General features: G+C 43.8%; 1 long non-coding RNA gene across 2 annotated transcripts in view; it reads right to left on the bottom strand.

Annotated features, from left to right (window-relative positions):
• The window catches only part of LOC111558665, an 86,861-nt gene that overhangs the window by 733 nt on the left and 71,555 nt on the right, over positions 1–14,573 (bottom strand). Inside the window, exons 4-6 of one of the 2 annotated variants that reach the window (XR_002739764.2) lie at positions 12,209–12,294; positions 9,792–9,941; positions 1,643–4,713 (exon numbers count right to left, since the gene is read on the bottom strand). This is a non-coding gene — a long non-coding RNA (uncharacterized LOC111558665). Of the gene's footprint in view, positions 1–1,642; positions 4,714–9,791; positions 9,942–12,208; positions 12,295–14,573 lie in introns of those variants that run through there. The other variant, XR_002739765.2, reaches the window with a different exon arrangement.

Genomic DNA, 14,573 nt, shown 5'->3' with positions numbered 1-14,573 from the left:
GACTCAGCCCGAGCCACTTCCCCTCCCTCTTTGTGTGTCCTTCACCTATTAATAACGATGCCCCGCGTCACTGTTGGGCTTAGCTACCAGGGATGGAAAATGCACAGTGCAGTTAGTCGCGATGTGATTGCTGGGAACAGAAGGGACCCGCAGCCATCTGCCGACTGTTGCGAGTAAAATATGTGCTGACTGCCTTCGGAGTAGAGGTGTTTCCTTCCCTGAAACTTTCCTCCAGAAACGTTTTCATCTTGCGAACCCAAAACTCAGCACCCGCTAAAGAGCAGCCCACCATTCCCAATGCTCTCCAGCCCCCGGCATCCACTATCCTACTTTCCGTCTCTGTGAATCCGACAACTCCAGATAACTTCTGATTGGTGGAACCATACAGTATTTGTCTTTTTCTGGCTGGCTGACTTCACTTAGTACAATGTCCTCAGTGTTCATTCATGTTGTAGCCTGCGTCAGGATTTCTGTCCTTTCCACATTTTGACTGTTGCAAACGGTACTGTTATATACGTGAGTATACAAATCTCTCTTCTAGACCCTGCTTTCACTTCTTTTGGATATCCACCCAGAAGGAGAATTGCTGGCTTGTGTGGCGACTGGCTGGTCCTTCTACTTCTACTTTTGTTGAGGAACCACCATATTGTTTCCCACGGTGGCTGTACCATTTTACCTTCCCACCAGCAACGCACAAGGGTTCCGGTTTCTCCATATCCTCGTCAACGCTTGTCATTCTCTGTTGTTTTCTTTTTATAAAAGCCATCCTCGTGGGTGTGAGGTGGCATCTCATTCTGGTTTTGATTTGCATTTCCCTGATGATGAGTGATTTGAGCACTTTTTCATATGCCAGTTGGCCATCCGGATGTCTTCTTCGGAGAAGTGTCTATTCGAGGACTTTGCCCATTTTTTTTTTTAGATCGGGTTGTCTGTCGTTTTGTTGTTGAGTTTTAAGAGCTCTCTCTCTATTCAGGGCATTAATCCTTTATCAGATGTGTGAGTTGCAATTTTTTTTTCTCCCACTTCTCGCATTCTGTGGGTTGCTTTCCACTGTTGACAGTGTTCTTATCTGAAAACTTTGGCAGAACTGGGAGATGTTAGAATTAGGGTTTGAATCTTAAACTCAAAGCACCTGGATTCAAAATCTAGCTGTTTGATGTTGTGCAAGCGACTTAACCTCTTTGAGCCTGCCTTAGTTCTCTCATCTGAAAAATGGGTATGATGCTTATAATCGAACCTAGCTCATAAGATTACTATGATGATGTATAAACGAGATCATATGTCTCAAATCTTACCACAGAACCTAGCCCAAGTTAAATACTCACTACGAGGTAGCCTTTATGGGCATTGGGTTCAAGAAGGAACCAGCATCCAACTCTGGCTCAGGTCATGGTCTCACGGTTTGTGAATTCGAGCCCGGCGTCAGGCCTCAGAGTCCGCCTCAGATCCTTCGTCCCGGCTCCCGCTCCCCCCACCCTCCCGGCCACTCTCTGACCCTGCCCCACTCACGCTGTCTCTCGAAAAGATATAAACATTAAAAAAAAGAAGGAACCAGAATGATGTAATTGAAATGTGATATTCGTTATTATCAAATGGGTGAGTAGGCCAACAATATTAAATAACCAGCCCGAACACAGTAATGTTACGTAATACTTAACACTCGTGTTGCAAGTTGCCATTTACAAAGCATTTAAACATTCATCATTCATTCGAAAGGCTCCTCTGGAAACAGGATGAAGAGTAAGACAGCCCTACAGAACTGAGTGGGAGAGACCAACATGGGAAAAGGCAGTTTTAATCAGGTGATGAGTGCTAAGACAGACGCACAGCGCGCTGACGGGGGGCACAGAGGAGGAGAGTTCTGACCCGTGGAAGGCTTCTCAGGTGGGTAATATGGACACAAAATTCTGCAGGATTACAGGGCTGAGGGGAGGAAAGGGGCGCTGGAAGGGGCTGCGCATTCTAGACAGAGGAAAAAGCTACTGCAAAGCCTGGAGGTGAGTGAGGCCGGCTCATCAGGGAACCGCTACCAGTTTATCACGGCTGGAGCGTCAGTGAGTTTGAGCCCCACATGGGGCTCTCTGCTGCCAGCCCGCTTGGGATCCTGTCTTCCCCTCTCTGCCCCTTCCCCACTTGTGCACACGCTCTCGTGCTCTCTCAAAAATAAAATAAATATTACACACACACACACACACACACACACACACACGATGAGTAACAGAGAACGAGGAAGGCTCAATGATTTGCACAAGGTCCCAGAGACAGAATATGCTATTTGAGGAGTTCCTAGATCTTTACGTGTAAATCCCTTTTAAGGAATTCAAGTCTTGTTTTCCCATCGACCACTCTGCAACACGTGATCATTTCAGAGGTACTTTATCTGAGTTTTTAGTTGGTTGTCACTGTACTTACGGCTTCGCACCCTTGAGCTTTAAGACATTCTTTTCCCTTCGTTGTACTTAGTGTTTAATGAGTAGTCTGGAAGCAAACCTTCTATCCCAGGGAAGTTCAAGTGAAGAGTCTGGGGCTCAGAAAGAATGAGCTGGATTCCTAGGCTCGGCCACTAATTAGCTATGGGATGGGACAAGTCACTTTCTATAAACGCCTTATCTGAAAGCCCTGGGGAATAGAACAAACGCATGCTCACTCAAATTCAGTAACTTTGTGAATCTCTTCTAAAATAAGTACACCTTCAGGGGGCCTGGGTGGCTCAGTCAGTTAAGCATCTGACTCTCGATCTCAGTTCAGGTCTTGATCTCAGGGTCGTTAGTTCAAGCCCCATGTTGGGCTCTGCCTTGGGTATGTAGCCTACTTAAAAAATAGAATAGAATAGAATAGAATAGAATAGAATAGAATAGAATAGAATAGAATAAAATATAAAATAAAATAAAGGATACCTTAAAACTGTGAAATAACCACTCTCTCATGAATCTGTTTGGTAAGTTGGGTTTCTGACTCTATAATATGCTCATAGTTATTACAAATTTTCCCCGAAACTCTACTGTTTGCTCACCAGGGAGTATGTATCTGCTCTGCAGTTGCTGAGTGGAGTGTAATCAGACTTAACCGTCAACCAAGATACGTGGGTATGTTTGTATTTTTCTCAGACACTTGTGATTGCTAGGGGTTTTTTTTCTTCTTCTTTTTTTTGGTGGGGTTGGGGGGGGGGAGTACAATTCTCTAAGTTATGAAACCGGAAGAGAGAGAAAAAAATGAAAGAAGAAGGTGAATTTACACTTTCTGGAAAACCCACCACCTAATACGCCTTCTGTCATCATCCAAGTGTCTTCCTCTCTAGACCATGAACTAGGGCAAGCCACGAGTCTCAGGCACCTGTGAACCCACAGCCCCCAGCACAATTCCCAGTACATAGTAGGTGTTCAATACAAGCTCAGTGAGTGATTGAATGATGAGGGTCTGGAATATTTTGTCCTGTAACTTCAAGTGGACAGCCCAGTTTTTCGTGATCTCGGAAGATACTTGTCTTCCTATAAAAACCTGTCTCCCTGGGCGCATTTGATTTCTCAGTGGGCTTCCTTATTAGTCATTTCCTCATCACAGGACTTCCATCAAACCCCCCAGGTCTGCCCTCTGGCCGGTACAATATCCCCCCTGTGCCTTCCCACTGCAAGACTCAGGCTTTTCTTACAGCCAAGGAACCTCTGCGGCCTTGTGTGCATTTTCACACACGCCCTGCGGAGACAATGTCCTGCCTTCAGTGCCCCACCCAGTCAGGGGTGCTGCCTGTGTTTTGAGACCCAAATTCTTCCTCCTCTGGGAAACCTTTCCTGAGAAGAGCCCCCGCACACCATGAACCCCTCCTGATCGTCTTGGCTGCAAGTGAAGTGAGCCATTTTATTATATAATAGGTAAATGGCCCAAGCCACAGAGATGTTCCACAGAGAGTGGAGCCTTTTTCCCCAAACAGATGGTGAGCCCCTTGTTGCCAGGGATGATGGCACCTGCTTCTCTGTCCCCAGGGAGTTCTCCCAAACAAGCCTCGCACGTAGGTGTGCAATCAATGCTTGCTGGTTGAGGGGGAGGCAGAGAACCGATCCGGGCCTTTCGGGGATCCTCAGGTCACAGATATTTACATTGTCTATGATTGCTTAATTAACCGTCTGCCATCAAGTTGCCCCAGAAGCTGGACAGACAGGAAGCAATCCTGTCCCGACTTCAGATTAGATATCCGGAAGTCTCGGCTAGTCCTGACTCTGCCACTCACTAACGTGAACTTTGGCAAGCCAGTTAGCTGCGTTGGGCCTCGGTTTCCCCAATTAAAAAAAATAGGGAGACTGCTAACTTCTGGTTACGATGAGTAATAGGATTTGTATTTACCCTCCTGCATGAAACAACAACAACAAAAAAGACAATGTGAAGCAACAGTCTTCAAGATGCTAGGTATTGGGCAACACAGGACAGTGATCCCAGAGAGAAAACAAGCAAGACGAGCCCTGTGAATGCGTCGGCTTGTTTTTTTAACCACTTTGTTGAGATATAATTCACATACCATGCAATTCACCTGTTTAAAGTGTACAATTCAGAGACGCCTGGGTGGCTCAGTCGGTTGAGCATCCAACTCGATTTCCGCTCAAGTCGTGATAGCAGGGTTGTAAGAGCGAGCCCCATGTTGGGCTCCATGCTGAGTGTGGAACCTGCTTGGGATTCTCTCTCTCTCTGTCTCTCCCTCTCCCCTGCTTGCACTCTCACTCTCTAAAATAAAACAAAATAAAATGTACAATTCAATGGTTTTTAGCATATTCACAGAATGTGCAACTTTCACCAATTTTAGAACATTTGAGCGCAGGGGAGGGGCAGAAGGAGAGGGACACACAGATTTCGGAGCAGGCTGCAGGCTCCGAGCTGTCAGCACAGAGCCCGACGTGGAGGCCTGAACTCACAAACCGAGAGGTCATGACCTGAGCCAAAGTCGGACATTAACCGACTGAGTCACCCAGGCGCCCCTCAAAGTGGCTGCATCATTTTAAATACCCACCAACAATGTACAAGTGTTCTAATTTCTCCTCATCCTTGCCAATACTTGTTATTATCTGACTTTTTTTAGTACAGCCATTCTGGTGGGTACAAGGTGGCATGAAATTCATTGTGGTTTCGATTTGCATTTCTCTGATGACCACTGAGCAACTTTTCATGTGCTTATTGGCATTTCGTACATCTTCCCTGGGGAAATATCTCTTCATATTCTTGGCCCGTTTTCAATTGGGTTATTTATATTTTTATCATTGAGTTGTAAGGATTCTTTATATAGCCTAGATACAACTGCCTCATAAGACTGATGACTTGGAAATATTTCCTCCCATTCTGTGGGTTGTCTTTGTACTTTCACGCGTGTTCTAGGAAGCACAAAAGTATTTAATTTTGATGAGCCCAGTTTGTCTATTTTTGCCTTTTGCTGCTTATCCCTTTGGTGTAATAAATAAAAATCCTTTGCCAAATCTGAGGTCATGAGGATTTACCCTTATGTTTTCTTGTACGAGTTTTATAGTTATAGCTCCTATATTTAGGCTTTAAAATCCATTTTGAGTTGATGTTTGCATATGGTGTGGGGCATGGTCCAACTTCATCCTTTTACATGTGGTTATCCAGCTGTCTTAGCACTATTTTTGAAAAGACTATTCTTTCACCATTCAATGATCTTGGCACTCTGGTCAAAAATCAGTTGACTACAGACACATGGTTTTATTTCTGGACTCTCCACTTTATTCCATTGATTTATACGTCTGTCCTCATGCCAGTACCACACTGTCTTGATTGCCATTGCTTTGTAGTAAATTATGAAGCCGGGAAGTGTGAATCCTCCTCCTTTGTTCTTCTCTTTCAAGATTGTTTTGGCTATTCTGGGTCACATGCAATTCCATATGAATTGTAGAATCAGCTCACCAATTTCTAAAGAGAAGCCAGCTGAGATTCTTATAGGAACTGCATTACACCCGTAGGGCATCTTGGAAGGACTTCCATATCCACCATATTAAATCTTCCAGTCATGGGCATGGGATGTGTGCCCACTTACTTAGATCGTTAATTTCTTTCAACAGTGTCTTGACGTTTTCAGAGTATATAAGCGTTGGTCCTTTTCTTAACTTCACACCTAAGTAATTTATTCTTTTTGATCTTATTGTAAGTGAAATTGTTTTTTTAATCTCATTTTGGGATTGTTCATTGAAAATATACAGACATACAGTTGGTTATTGTAGATCGATCTTGTATCCTGCAACCTTGCTGAACTTTTTTACGAACACATAATGCTTGTGTGTGTGTGTGTGTGTGTGTGTGTGTGTGTGTGTGTGTATTCCTTAAGATTTTCTACATACAAGATCATGATGGGGCCCCTGGGTGGCTCAGTCGGTTAAGTGTCCAACTTCAGCTCAGGTCACGATCTCATGGTTCGTGAGTTCAAGTCCCGTGTGAGGCCCTGTGCTGAAAACTCAGAGCCTGGAGCCTGCTTCGGATTCTGTGTCTCCCTCTCTCTCTGCCCCCTGCCCACTCACACTCTGTCTCTCTCTCTCTCAAAAATAAATAAACATTATTTAAATAAACGTTTAAAAGTTTGAAAAAAAGATCATATCATCTACAAAAAGAGATAATTTCCCTTTTTCCTTTCCAATCTGGATGCCTCTTATTTCCTTTTCTTGCCTAAGTACCCTGGCTGCTACTCCAGTAAAATGTTGAGCTGCAGACATTTTTGTTTTGTTCCTAATCTTAAGGATAAAGCACCTATTCTTTCACCATTAAGTATGATGTTAGCTGTGGGTCTTTTGTAGATGTGCTTTGTTAAGTTGAGGAAGCTCCCTTCCATTCCTAGTTTGTTGAGTGCTTTTATCATGAAAGGGTGTTGAATTTCGTCAAATGCTTTTCTGCATTTATTGAGATGCTCATGTGATTTTGTTTTGTATTCAATTGTTATAACACTCATCGATTTTTTTCAGATGCTAAACCAATCTTACATTCCTAGGATAAATCCCAGTTTTCACGGTGCATAATTCTTTTCATATGTCATTACATTCATTTGCCAGTATTTTGTTGAGGATTTTTGCACCCATATCCATAACAGACAATGATGTGTAGTTTTCTTGGGGTGTCTTTGGTTTTGGTATTAGGGTATCAGGCCTCATAGAATGAACTGGGAAGGGTTCCATCCTCTTCCATTTTTGAAGAGTTTGTGAAGGGTTAGTATTAGCTCTTTAAATGTTATAATTCAGTGATAAACCATCTGAACCTGGGGCATTTCCTTTGTGGGCTGGTTTTTTAAAAAGTTACTAATCAGTCTCTTCACTTATCATAGGTCTATTCACATTATTTTTTTCCTTCGTCACTTTCAGTAGTTTGTGTTTCTCTAGGAATATGTCCATTTCATCTGTCTAATTGGTTGGCATAGAATTCCTTTATGTTTATGAAAGTTCATTTCTGATGCTAGAAATCTGAGTCTTCTGTATTTTTTTCCTGGTCAATCTAACTAAAGGTTTGTCAATTTTGTTGACAAAAGAAACAGCTTTTGGTTTCATCAATTTTTCTCTATTATTTTTCTATTCTCTCTCCCATTAATTTCCACTCTGATCTTTACTATTTCCTCATGACTTGCTTTAGGGTGAGTTGGCCCTTCTTTTCCAGTGTCTTAAGGTGGACGATTTGGCCCAATTTATTGACTTCAGGAAGTTTCCAGGATAGGACATGGGGAAGGGGAGCTGAGGCAGAGCCTGGCAGACCCCTGGAGTTGAGAGCACCAATCTGAGGGTTCAGGAAACCAAGTCAGGGAGAGTTTGTATATATTTGTCCTGCTTTTTAGTTGTTTGAAGTGAGAGGGTGAATACAGGCCCATTACTTGGTCAGAAATGGAAATTGTGCACATTCTTACAAAAAGCTTTATTTAAATCCCAGAATGGCCTTTCTAAAAATGGGAGGAAGGAAGGAAGGAAGGAAGGAAGGAAGGAAGGAAGGAAGGAAGGAAGAAAGAAAGAAAGAAAGAAAGAAAGAAAGAAAGAAAGAAAGAAAGAAAGAAAGAGGGGCGCCTGGGTGGCTCAGTCGGTTAAGTGTCCGACTTCAGCTCAGGTCATGATCTCATGGTCCCCGAGTTCGAGCCCCGCATCAGGCTCTGGGCTGATGGCTCGGAGCCTGGAGCCTGCTTCCGATTCTGTGTCTCCCTCTCTCTCTGCCCCACCCCCATTCATGCTCTGTCTCTCTCTGTCTCAAAAATAAATAAACGTTAAAAAAAATTATTGAAAGAAAGAAAGAAAGAAAGAAAGAAAGAAAGAAAGAAAGAAAGAAAGAAAGAAAGAAAGAGGGGCACTTGCGTGGCTCAGTTGGTTGAGCGTCCAACTTCAGCTCAGGTCATGATCTCACAGCTCGTGAGTTCGAGCCCGCGTCAGGCTCAGAGCCTGGAGCCTGCTTCTGATTCTGTGCCTCCCTCTCTCTCTGCCCCTAACCCACTTGCATTCTGTCTCTGTCTCTCTCAAAAGTAAATATACGTTAAGAAAGAAAGAAAGAAAGAAAGAAAGAAAGAAAGAAAGAAAGAAAGAAAAGAAAAGAAATAGAGGAGAGAAGAAAGAAAAGAAAGAGAGGAGGGAAGGAAAGGAGGGAGGGAGAGGCAAGCATTTGACGTATTAGTATTGAGGCTGGCCAGTCAGGTGATCGAAGCCATCAGACACACAGGATTCCAAATTACAAGGAGAAAATATATTATTGAGATATAGCATGTATATACATAAGACTATTTTCTTAGATTTAAAAAGTCACTGGTGCAGGTGAATATATAATTGTTAATTTTCTCTTATTTTGCTCTGTAGCTAGGAAGAACAGAAGGAAAAGAATGGAGAAAAAAGAAAAAAAATCCGTTCTTCACTCTTTTTAGTTTCTTGTTGTTGTTGTTGTTGTTGTTGTTGTTGTTGTTTAGAAGCCCAGGGAAATTTTATCAACACTGGTATTTACTCCAAATCTCATCTCCCAAAAAGTGAGATCCACTAACATCTGACTTTTATCCTAAATTCTACACATATATTTGCCAGCATTCATTTAAGTTAGAAATAAAGGTCTGTTTTAAATGAATAAACTCGAATGTGGACTGATTCCTTGTTAGGTAAATAATAAGAAGTGAAATCTTTCCCTACATGATTTCTTTTGTTTTGGCCCCCCTTACCTTCTTCGAAAGCCATCACTTTCCATCATTGGGTAGGCCTCTTTTGAGTTCTTTTCTTGGTAGCCAATATGAATTAAAATGTCAAGTTGAAACAATTTTTCTAAAGAGAGAGATGCACATCTAGCCGCTGGAATCTTCTCGCTAAATATGTGGTCCATGTATCAACAGCATCAGCGACACTTGAAAGCTTTGGAGAAACAGAGAATCCCAGGCCCTCCCTGGACCTTCGCAATCACATTTTAACAAGGTTCCCAGGTAATTCCTATGCACATTAAACTTTTAGACACATACTGCTGTAGAAAGCAAAATTATCAAAGGAAACCCAAATACATATATATTTGGGATATATTTGGGTTTCCTTTGATAATTTATATATGTGTGTGTACGCATATATGCATCATATATGTATATAATATATACTATCACATATATAATATGTGTGTGCATGTATTTAGATAGGCATGCAAGGGGATGATGCATATAAATGTAGCATATATATAAAACCATATAAAGGAATGGCAGCACATTTAGGATAGTGGTTACCTCTTAGAAGGTGCATTTGTTATCATGTGGTATAACCAATTACCCCCAAACTTGGCTGCTTAAAACATACATTTTCTGGAATCCAGGCATGCCTTACCTGCGGCTTCCGCTTCAAGGTCTCTCGCGAGCGCTGCAATCAGGTGTCAGCCAGGGTTGCAGTCTCATCTGAAGGCTCTACCGAGAGCATCTGCTTCCAAGTTCACTCACATCGTTCTTTGAAGGATTCAGTTTTTCACAGGCTGTTGGACTAAAGATTCAATTCCTTATAAACTGTTGGCTAGAGGTCTCCCTTGACTTTCTGCCATGTGGGTCTCCCAACAAACATCTCATAACACGGCAGCGGGCTTTATCAGAGCAAGTGAGAGGGCAAGAGAGAGTGCCAGCAGGATGGAAGGCAGGACCTTTTGGACCCTAATTACAGAAGTGACATCCCATCACCTTTGTCACATTCTAGTCATTAGAATCAAGTCCCTAAGTCCAGTCCACACTCAAGGGGAGGGCATGAATACCAGAAGATAGGGCTTGATGAGGGTCATCTTTGAAAGCTGCTAGTCAAAGGCAGAGGGTGTCGGGAAAAGAAGAGAATTCTAGGGTGTGGGTACACAGGGAGCTTCGAGTGGATTTGCAATGTTTGATTTCTTAAGCTGAGTGGTGGGCACTTGGGTATTTATTTTAGTGATTTATATACCTTTCTTAGGTCTGAAAGATTTCCTAATAAGGAAAAAAGAAAAAACATTAAGAACGAGCAGGCTTAATCGTTGAATCTGTTTAAGAAAAAAAGGATGAAGGGGTGGTTATTCGGCAAAGGGATGATAGGGGCTCTGGGTGGCTCAGTCGGTTAAGCATCCAACTCTTTTTTTATTTAAAATTTTTTTTTCAACGTTTATTTATTTTTTGGGACAGAGAGAGACAGAGCACGAACGGGGGAGGGGCAGAGAGAGAGAGGGAGACACAGAATCGGAAACAGGCTCCAGGCTCCGAGCCATCAGCCCAGAGCCCGACGCGGGGCTCAAACTCACGGACCGCGAGATCGTGACCTGGCTGAAGTTGGACGCTTAACCGACTGCGCCACCCAGGCGCCCCGGTTAAGCATCCAACTCTTGATTTCAGCTCAGGTCATGGTCTCACGGTCATGAGATTGAGCCCCGTGCCCTGCTCCAAGCCCCGTGCCGAGCCCCACATCGGGCTCCGCGCTGAGCATGGGGCCTGCTTAAGATTCTTTCTCCTGCCCCTGCCCCGCTCATTCATTCTCTCCCTCTCTCTCTCTGTCTCTCTCTCTCTCCCCTTCTCTCAAAAAAAGAAAAAAAAAGAAAAGGGGATGCGATCAGAGTAAGGGCCCAGGGGGTTGAGGGCTCATAGAATCATTTCTACTTTTAGTTAAGGCTTCTTAGGTGCTCTCTAGTGTGCATTAATGCCTTCTTCTCCCATATTATATAGCAGCACATCTCATAATCTGTCTTACATGAATGTTGTGTAGGTGTGTATGTGTGCATTTGTCTACTCCCCTAGGGACTGTCAGGTTTTTATCGATTGTATCGATTTTATCCCTATCCTAGATCAGCCGGCACCGCGCTTTGCAAAGAATGGGTGCCAGATAAATGTTTTGCCAAAGCAAAGTGAATTTATTGCTTCCCCACCTCATTCTGACATTTGTGGTAACAGTTTAAGAGGCATTACAGCTTACTATTCATTAAGGCCAGAACCACAGGGTGAAACAGGAGGCATAAATCCCTTTGTCACCATACAGTTTTCAATTTCAAGTAAGGATTCATGAACTTCCTAGAGTAACTTCTACCCTCGCCCTTCAAAAGACTGAATTAGGACATCGAGGGACCAAAGCACCATTCGTGGATATTTTAAGGGTGAGGGACCATGAAGGAGACATCGGAAAGTGGGACCATGGCCTGGAGAGGGGAGAATTAGGTGGGACCATGGCCTGGAGAGGGGAGAATTAGGTGGGAATTTTCAACACAGAAAGGACCTGGGCCGCCCCGATGTAGCATCCTGACTGAAAGTGTCTGGGTCTGGGGGACCCATGGGAAAGCAGGCAGGGAGGCAAGAGGACCCACAACGGTAGGGAGTCAGGATGCCCCGAGATCCTATGAAAGAACACCAGAAGTCAAACTGCCACTGAACTTAAGCCGCCATTGCAGCAGGCTTAAAAAAAAAAAAAAAAAAAAAAAAAGATCCTGAAGTTAGAAGCACACGATGGGGATTATAATAGCTGTAGTCGGTGAACATGTCATTTCCAGAACCCTGAGGAAGTCCCAGGCGAGGCTGGAAAGTCCAGGCGTCATTACTGGCGTCCAGAAAGGGCGCTAACCATACGCATGCTCGGAGGGCGCGCTTCCTTCCCAGCACTGAGGACACTTTATGAGCTGCCCTACTCATGCTCCGCGCAAGCAGAATAAAGAGCTTCGCTTTGGGACAGCTGCGTGCTCGTTCTGTACAACTCAGAACGGTATCTTGCCCGTTCCCGAAATAGCGATTACAAACTTTAAGCAGGAAACTCACATACAGCACGTGGCTCCCGTCGCCGCCGCCATATTCGCTCTCCCTTTGTTCAGAAGACATGTCGGTGCCTCCATCCCAGGGCTCCACTGAAGAAAGAAATGGCCTTGTTAACTGGAGTGGAATGGGGAAAAAAGGGAATGGCACGGTAACCCCACCTCCTTCTTTTGTCAGAGCGGAACCTTTCGACACACACCGCACCCCTGGCTGGCCCCTTGGGCGCCGAAGGATACAAGCTGCCATGTTGGAAGGGTCGCAGGCCCACGCTGTTCCTCTCTGCAATGACATGAGTTCCTCCCCAAATAATCTCTTGACGTCTTTGAACTTCTCAGAAGAGAGACCGAAGAGATAAGTAGAGGCCAAGTACACGCAGCTAAACCACAGCGTCTCATCTCTCGAGCCCCTTTTCACTTCGTGAAGCTTTTGCAGAATCCATAAAGCAGGGGCTTTTAAAGTACTTCTTGAAAGTTTTCAGAAACAGGAGTTGCCAAATGTTCAAAAATAATTTTGATGAATCACAATCGTGAAGAAACAGTTTTCTCTCTTTATTACAAAGTTATTTTTAAAGCGTTTCTTCATGAATCATGCAAAATAACTGATTGCAACACAAATTGTCGTCTTCATGACTATTTCCGAGAGAGGGAAACTCTAGTTTAAAAAAGGCAACCGGCATTTTCATTAGAAGAACTATTTTCTGCACAGTAAAAGAAATGATACAGTAATGAACCAACAGACTCCCCAAATGTAAATTATATCATCACTTGATATTACTATTCTTAAATTTTGATGCAATTTGAATCCACAGCAAAGCTCTAAATCATCCTGGCGAAATGGCAGATCCCTCCAGACTCCTCAATTCTTTCAGGATCAGAGCACCATTCTGTCTTAATTTTTGAAATTGGAACCAAAATGTTTTTGGAGAGAGACATATTGATTATAAGGGTCTATGAATTCTCTGTCCAGACTGGTTTCTATTCAAAGTGAAGTGAGGAACACTGAATACTTTCACAGTCATTAACACCACATACCATTCCTTTGTTTAAAAAAAAAAAAAAGTATTTTAGTAGAAGAGTGTTATCTCTAGTCGCAGGTCCTTCTGTTCTCATCACTACCGTGAATATCAAGCATCTGGTTTACTGACACTCATATTCTCGGGACACAGTGCTCTGAGTTGCATGGAGGACGTTGGATGCTTATAGATGCGCACAGCGATGGTTATCGCTACTAGACTTCTCCCTGTATCCGATGTTTCTCCCACAGTGACAGTTGGCTCTATATTCTAAGCACTTTTTGTGACTAACGCAATTACTCCTCACAATGACTCTATGTTGGAGATTACGATTTATCCCCATATTACAAATGAGGAAACTGACGTACGAGCAGGTTGAGTAACTTGTCAGAGACTATACAGCTAAGTGTGTTGCAGAGCCAGGACTTGAACCCAAGTAGTCCAGCTCCGGGGAAATGCTCTGAACCTCTAAACGGTATGCTCTGCTCCCGAGAGCAGGCGTTCAGTAATTTTCAACACGAATAGTTATTTGTTTGATTTTTCTCTGACTGCATATTGGACCCTAAACATCTAAATGAATGTCGATTTCAAAGCTATTGTCCTGGGAGCCTTCAATTGCTCAAAACCTTTTGTGATTCCTTCTTTGGAATGGTTTTCAGAGCCAGTTCATGATTCGCAGGAGAAAAGCAGTCAGCTCATTTTTTTTTTTAATGTGTATTTGTTTTTGAGACAGAGAGAGACGAAGCATGAGCGAGGGAGGGGCAGAGGGAGAGGGGGAGGCACGGAATCCGAAACAGGCTCCAGGCTCTGAGCTGTCAGCACAGAGCCCGACGCGGGGCTCGAACTCACGGACCGTGAGATCATGACCTGACCTGAGCTGAAGTCGGATGCCCAACCGACTGCGCCACCCAGGCGCCCCCACCGCTCGTTTTTAAATAAAGACAGTGTTATTCGGTTTGGCCAGTACCTTATTTGCCCAACATGTTTCTGCATAACATGTTTTCCCGAAATCACATTCTCCATTAAAAGAAGAAAGATTTGCTACCGTTGAAGATAGTCCAAAACTGTGATGCAGGGATATTTTCAGTCAGCTAGCAGACATTTACTGAGCAAGATGTCAAACAAGGCATCTTCCCTACCTTCAGAGAGCCCTCGGCCAGGTAAGGGAGACAGACAAGCCAGTGCAATAAGAGCTCTGACAGATGGAAGGAAGCACAGGATCCTCAGGGTGCCCAGAAGAGGGGCATCAAACCCAGGCTTGGGGTGAAGGCCAGCTTCCTGAAGGAGGAGTGGAGGTCTGATTTTAGTTGCAAAAGACAAGTAGCTGTGGCCACCCCACGAGAACAAGGGCACAGACTG

This window comes from Felis catus, chromosome X (genome assembly GCF_018350175.1).
Source record: "Felis catus isolate Fca126 chromosome X, F.catus_Fca126_mat1.0, whole genome shotgun sequence".
In the NCBI taxonomy this organism is placed as follows: domain Eukaryota; kingdom Metazoa; phylum Chordata; class Mammalia; order Carnivora; family Felidae; genus Felis; species Felis catus.
This window is presented reverse-complemented; position numbering and strand designations above follow the sequence as displayed.